The sequence below is a fragment of the Salmo salar genome, chromosome ssa24 (assembly GCF_905237065.1).
Source record: "Salmo salar chromosome ssa24, Ssal_v3.1, whole genome shotgun sequence".
NCBI lineage: Eukaryota > Metazoa > Chordata > Actinopteri > Salmoniformes > Salmonidae > Salmo > Salmo salar.
Window position 1 is genome coordinate 30,529,750 of NC_059465.1, and position 7,672 is coordinate 30,537,421.

The 7,672-nt window shown below is 45.6% G+C and overlaps 1 pseudogene; it reads left to right on the forward strand.

Annotated features, from left to right (window-relative positions):
• Window positions 1–985: 985 nt before the first annotated feature.
• LOC123730364 (DNA polymerase epsilon catalytic subunit A-like) lies at window positions 986–3,907 on the forward strand (annotated as a pseudogene).
• The last annotated feature ends 3,765 nt before the right edge of the window (window positions 3,908–7,672 follow it).

Below are 7,672 nucleotides of genomic sequence, written 5' to 3' on the forward strand. Positions count from 1 at the left end.
AATGGATTGTTCACCATCCATGTGTTATCCAGACAGAATAGAAAATAGGCAAAATAACATTTAGCTTCAGAGCAATAAAGACATTGAGTAATTTATCTAAGCAAACCAGAAACCTTTCGATATATGCATTCAAACAGAACTTTAGAACCTTTTAAATATAATACATTGGAAGGTTGTGCAGGACTATGGTAGATGAAGGAACCAATCTATATTTTCAGGCTGTTAGTGTATTTATCTGGTCAATATGTCAGTGTATTATGTCTGTAACAGTGTGTTATATCTGAAAATATGATCGTATTTTAATGTTTAAGGACTCTTGGAAGATTAGTCCAAATGAGGACTAAAAGAGATCCTAATAAAATCAAATATCTCTCGCAGTCTCTGTCTGTCAGTCTCTCTCTCTCTCTCTCTCTCTCCTCTTTCTTCTCTCTCTCTCTGTTGTCTCTGTCTGGTTTGGTCAGTTCAGTTGGACGACCTACCTACCTTCACCGCGGTGTAGGGGAACTTTAACCGCATCCTGCTGTGCACCAAGAAGAGAAGGATAGAGGACGCCATCGGTTACGTTGCTACCCGCCCCATGTACTACTATCCCTCTAGAACGTTGCTGTTTTATAACATATCCATATGCTGGCTATGGAAATATCAAAGCCAATTACTGAACACAAGAAAACAATATTTTTGACTAAAAAACAAATATTGCTTATAAATCAGTGATGCATGGTGGCTGAGTGATGGCAAGCCCTGTCAAGTTAATGGATGCTTGAATGAATAAATAAGGGTTAGAGCTAAAACACATAGGGTAAAGGGAACAAGCACTGACCATAAATTAGTAGACAAGGTTTTGTTTTAATTATTTATTTTTTACTTTATCTGACCAAAACAATCCTCAATCATCTTCCTTGCAGTATTCACTCCTGGGAAATCTTCCATTCCACCTCCTTCTCCCACTGCTGGGAGATCCTTATGTGGATGCATCTGGCAAATTATGGAAGAGTGGAGGGAAAGCTGCCCTCCAGTGTCCTGTATGGAGAGGTACATTCTAGTTCCACTGGACCTGCTTTTAAACATCATAACCAATGAAAAGGCCTGGGGTAAAAATGACACCACCTTCATTGACATTCAGAACGGGACAGCCCAGAAGAAGGGAAATGGGGGTGTAGAGGAGGAGGAGAGGAGTGAGGACGAGGAGGAAGCTGACGATGAGGAGGAGGATGGCGCTGGAGACATGGATGAGGTGGAGGAGCTGATGGAGAGCAGCTGGAACATCATGCAGTGTCTGGCCCAGACTGCCTCCTGTCAGAAATACTTCCTCATGACCGTCTGTTATCATATCATGTGTACATTGTTTGTTCCATAATGAATTTGGTGGGGGTGCGTGGGCACAGCTCCCTGATTTCCTGCACAAATCCATCCATCCTTTTATCATGTCTCCTCTGTTTCCTCTCAGCCTAAAGAGAAGAAAAGACATAACGCCCCAGGAACCACACCCATTAAGAGGTGGGGGGGCAGGGCAGGCTTCCCAGCAAGCAGCAGGAGACTCCAGCGCTCTTCCCGGTAAGTAATGAGAGAGCGGTACCACAAAGCCACAAGGTACAGTACCAGTCAAAAGTTTGGACACACCTACTCATTCAAGGGTTTTTCTTTATTTTTACTATTTTCTACATTGTATTGACATTAAAACTATGAAATAACACATATGGAATCATGTAGTAACCAAAATAGTGTTAAACAAATCTAAATATATTTACAATTTTAGATTCTTCAAAGTAGCCACCCTTTCTTTGCCTTGATGACAGCTTTGCACCTCACAAAGACACTGCGGTTGGAACCAGAAATCTCAACTTTGGTCTCATCAGAACAAAGTACATAGATTTCCACTGGTCAAATGTCCATTGCTCATGTTTCTTGGCCCAAGCAAGTCTCTTCTTCTTATTGGTGTCCTTTAGTAGTCGTTTCTTTGCAGCAATTCGACCATGAAAGCCTGATTCACACAGTCTCCTCTGAACAGTTGATGTTGAGATGTCTGTTACTTGAACTCTGTGAATCCCCTACGGGGGGCTCGTTGACAAACTCCATTACTGCAGTAATTAAATAATAACGTTTACTTGTTTTGAAGAAATGTAAAAGTCTCTCCTTTTGATTACAATAATTCCATGACACTCCTCTGACCCCCACAGGTATGATCTCCTTCTCCCAGGAGTATGTGTCCAGTATCCTGACCCAGAACTTCTTCAGCATCACCCAGAAGATCCAGAAGAAGGTCCCTGGTACTGGTGGAAAAAGTACCTAATTGTCATACTTGAGTAAAAGTAAAGATACCTTTAATTTAAAATGACTCAAGTAAAAGAGAAAGTCACCCAGTAAAATTCAACTTGAGTAAAAGACTAAAAGGATTTACTAAAAGCATGAATAATTTCAAATTCCTTATATTACACAAACCAGACGGCACAATTTTCATGTTTTTTTTTTTCTTTTCCATTTACGGATAGCCAGGGGCACATCAACACTTGGACATCATTTACAAATGAAGCATTTGTGTTTAGTGAGTCCGTTAAATCAGAGGCAGTGGGGATGACCAGGGTTGTTCTCTTGATAAGTGTGTGAATTGGACCATTTTCTGTCCTGCTAAGCATTCAAAATATAACGAGTACTTTTGGGTGTCAGGGAAAATGTATGGAGTAAAAAGTACATTATTTTCATTAGGAATAGAGTGAAGTAATATTAAAAGTTGCCAAAAATATAATAGTAAAGTAAATTACAGATACCCAAAAAAACTACTTAAGAAGTACTTTAAAGTATTTTTACTTAAGTACTTTACGCTACTGGTGACAGGCACCCGGAGTGTGACCCAGCCCTCAGAGATGTTCCCCGTCCTGCCCGGTAGAGCCCTGCACGGGCATGCATTTTAAGCCCAACCCATGCCTGCGACATTCAGGCCCTACCCTACCCAGGCCTGATTGCTTCTGCCAAATTTAAAGCCCGGGTCTGCCCGAAATCAAAAATAACTTCCTCTGTTAGTAAATCCATTAGCTGCTATTCTCTGTCAGTCTGACTCCCTTCACCCAGGCAGCTCGCTGTCTCTTTCTTTTGATGGGGTTGAAGCACTTCTGACACCATGTTATGATGTTAGTCAGATAGGACTGTACTGCACAGCAGAGCATGAGCAAATTAGCATGGCTGACGCGTGACCCACATGACTACACAGCTATGACTCACTGAGGCTGGTGTTAACAAGACTAAGAGCAAATGGCTCAGCTTCAAAATATTGGTGATAAATTTAGTGATACCTGAGCCCTGCCCGTAGCCTAAAAAAACAGGTCCTAGCCAGCCCTAACTTGATGTATAATGTCGGGGCCAGTCGGTGTCGGGTAGCAGAGCTCTACTGCCCGGCTCCCACCTGCCACTCAGAAACCCAGCCCTGGAGTTCATCAAATACGTCTGCCAGGTCAGTGACTGGGAACACGGGTCGCACCGTAATGTCAAAGTTTTGCAATGAAAATTAGTGTTTGTTATTGGACAAGTTCAGGTAGTCCCGGCCCGTTTGCTTCCGTTATGTGCCTAGTCAATACACCCCAGGGTCATATACATTAGTGCACACTGTTTCAAAGTGTTCCGTAACAAAAAATGAAATTTAGCATTTCAGTTCTGTTTTCTTCTGTTTCATACCTAATGAGCACAACCCTCCCTTATAGGTGTTCTCCCTGGACGCCAACATGGTGAATAAGCTAAAGAGGGACCTGCTGAGCCTGGTGGACGTGGGTGAGTTTTCGGAGGATGCCAGCTCCGGGACCCCTGAAACTCCTACATCCTGCCCGAGGTCATCTGCCACCACTACAACCTGCTGCGATGTTGACCTTTGCAAGGATCCCTCAGTGGCACAGGTGAGTGAAGCGCTACAGCTCACATTTCTACTTATATACTTTCAAGTATAGTTTCCTTCAAGCTCTGCTCATTTTGCATCCACCCATCATTACGTCTCGAGCAGCTGTGTGTGTGTGTGTGTGTGTGTGTGTGTGTGTGTGTGTGTGTGTGTGTGTGTGTGTGTGTGTGTGTGTGTGTGTGTGTGTGTGTGTGTGTGTGTGTGTGTGTGTGTGTGTGTGTGTGTGTGTGTGTGTCACAGGAGGCTGCTGAGGGGAGAACAGCTCATAATAATGGTTGGAACTGCACAAATGGACCTGGAGACCATGTGTTTTGTTTGATGTATTTGATACCATTCCAGTCATTACCACGAGCCCGATCTACCCAGTTAATGTGCCACCAACCTCCTGTGGTGTGTGTCTGAGTGCGGGTGTGGGCTCATGTGCGAGGGTGTGCTCCTGCATATACAATGTTTAAAAAATCTGTTCTGTGTTTCCTCCCTTTTTCAGTTACCGTAATTTCCGGACTATTGAGCGCACCTGAATATAAGCCGCACCCACTGAATTAAAAAATATATATTATTTTGAACATAAATAAGCCGCACATGTCTATAAGCCGCTGGTGCCTACCGGTACATTGAAACAAATTAACTTTACACAGGCTTTAATGAAACACGGCTTGTAACAAAAATAAATAGGCTTTAACGAAACACGGCTTGTAACAAAAATAAATAGGCTTTAACGAAACACGGCTTGTAACAAAAAATACAAAATTAGCAGTAAGCTTTAGTTGTCTTTTTGCACTGAGTCAATTCCTCACGCTGCTGTTTCCAACGTCTTATCATTGACTCATTAAGACCAAGCTCCCGTGCAGCAGCTCTATTTCCTTTTCCAACAGCCAGATCAATCGCCTTCAACTTGAAAGCTGCATCATATGCATTTCTCCGTGTCTTTGCCATGATGAGGGTGACAAAATGACTACCGTAATCAGAATGATGGGAAGTTTGAGAGCGCTCGATTTAATCTAAACAGTAAACAAAAAAGTTGTTTGACCTTAACCCGTTCGGCAATTTCATTGGTCTAATGAAAGCTTCATGCCGCCAAAAAACTGAGCACGTCACAGAATGTGTTTTTTTTTTTTAAATGTTAAAGCGGAAAAAATCCATATATTTGCCACGTCATTGTTTAAGCCGCGAGGTTCAAAGCGTGGGAAAAAAGTTGCGGCTTATAGTCCGGAAATTACGGTAGTTTTTTCTGTTTGGCGCCAATTGAACACGAGTCACGACCAAGGTTCACTTGAACCAATGCCATCTTGCAGCAGGCTATTTTGAATTGGTAGCTACTCAGTGACACCAGTTCTCAGGATATTGTGGTCTCTGACCATGGGCTCTATTTGAACAAATCTAACGCAATGGTAAATCTAAGCGCAGGCGCTAGAGTTATAGGTTCAGGGGTGTGTCAGAAATATTTTCACTATCGCAATTACTGGCACCCATTCTGGCGTTGGCGAGAAAGGGCTGGGTTTTGATGAATAAACAATTTGTGGATGTGTCGAGGCTTGGCCCCTTACTGACCAATCAGAATGTGCTCCATAGCGAAATATGTGGTTGCTTCAGGTTGTGTATTTAAGCTCTTTTATGTATTGCCTTGGAATCAACTCCAATTCCAATGTTAATCCATTATAGTTTGTTAAATGGCTTACTGAAATGAAATAACAAAATGTAGACCTATCTTTGCTAAATACGTTAACATGAACCCATTTGCAGTACCCATTGTTCTCAGTAATTGCATGGCTTCAATAGCATTCACACTGATATAGGGGCTAGGTCCACTGTAAATTTATTTATGGCTGAGCATGGACATGCCAAACATTGTCAATAAGCAATATTAAATTAATTATTGATAATGCCTAGAAATTGAACAAATTATTCTAATCAAATTCTGAACAAAAAGATACAACTTGTTTTAAAAAGGCTATGTGTCACGCCCTGACCAGGTGAACTCGGGTATTTTAGGTCAGGGTGTGTCATGTTGGGTATTTCTCCTTGGTTTGCTTTCTATGTTTGCGTTACAGCCTTGTGTTAGCTCTATGTGGGTTATTTCTATGTTGGGTTCTGTCGATTCCCAATCAGAGACAGCTGTCGCTAGTTGTCTCTGATTGGGATCACATTTAAGTTCCTTTTTCCCCCACGCTGTTTGTGGGGTGTTGTCTCTTTGTTTTTGAGCAGTTAACGTATCGGCATTTTCTTGGTTTTGTGTACGTGTTTATTTCAGTGTTAAGAATAAACATGTGTTCGCTCCCAGCTGCGTTTTGGTCCGCTTCCTCATCACCCGACGTCGAACGTTACAGAACACCCCACCAAACCAGGACCAAGCAGCGGGAGGATAAGGAGCGCGAGAGATGGGCTCGCGAGGGGAAGGAGTTCTGGACCTGGGAGGAGATCATGTCGGGGAAAGGACCCTGGCGGAAGGATTCCCAGGTCGAGGAGGTAATGCCAGCCGGTGGACGGAGTCGCAGGCGGCGGTCGAGGAGGCCCGGAAGACACCCCCAATAATTTTTTGGGGGGGGGCTAATGGGGTGGTCCGGAAGGGCAGAGGAAGAGCCCAGACCACTGCTCTTGTGGGGGATGACGGCGGAGGAGGAGACGGAGATGAGGCGGTTGATTGAGGACCTGCTGAGGGAAGATCTGGAGGAGGAGCCATGGGATGCAGAGTTGCGCGCTGTGTCGCCAGTGCGCCCGCACAGCCCGGTGCGTCCGGTGGACATGCCCAGCACATGCCGTGCTAGGATGGGCATCCAGCCAGGACGAGTGGCTAAACCGGCTCCACGCTTCAGCACCACGGTGCGTGTCCACAGTCCTGTCCGGCCCGTCCCTGCTCCCCGCACCAGGTCAGTGGTGCGTGTCCCCAGTCCTGCCCGGCCCGTCCCTGTTCCCCGCACCAAGCCAGTGGTGCGTGTCCCCAGTCCTGTCCGGCCCATCCCTGCTCCCCGCACCAAGCCCACGGTGCGTGTCCACAGTCCTGTCCGGCCCGTCCCTGCTCCCCGCACCAAGTTAGTGGTGCGTGTTCCCATCCGGCGTTCCCGCACCAAGCCAGTGGTGCGTGTTCCCAGTCCGGCACGGCCCGTGTCCGGTCCACCGGTGCCCAATCCTGTTCCGGTCGACGGCTCCGCTCCGGAGCCTGAGCATGCCGCTCCACAGTGGTCCAGTCCAGGCCAGAGGGGTAGGGCTAAGGTGGAGGCGGGGGAAAGAACACGCCCGGGGCCAGAGCCTCCACCGAGGGTGAGGCGCCCACCCGGGTTCCCCCCCCTAATAGACTTAAGTTTGGTGCGCCGGGAGTACGCACCGTTGGGGGGGGGGTACTGTCACGCCCTGACCAGGTGAACTCGGGTATTTTGGGTCAGGGTGTGTCATGTTGGGTATTTTTCCTTGGTTTGCTTTCTATGTTTGCGTTACAGCCTTGTGTTAGCTCTATGTGGGTTATTTCTATGTTGGGTTCTGTCGATTCCCAATCAGAGACAGCTGTCGCTAGTTGTCTCTGATTGGGATCACATTTAAGTTCCTCTTTCCCCCACGCTGTTTGTGGGGTGTTGTCTCTTTGTTTTTGAGCAGTTAACGTATCGGCATTTTCTTGGTTTTGTGTACGTGTTTATTTCAGTGTAAAGAATAAACATGTGTTCGCTCCCAGCTGCGTTTTGGTCCGCTTCCTCATCACCCGACGTCGAACGTTACACTATGTCACACTTACAGGCACCATAATTTCTCCCCGTGGGCATATAATATTAAAACACAGACTATGGATGGTTTTAAGCACAT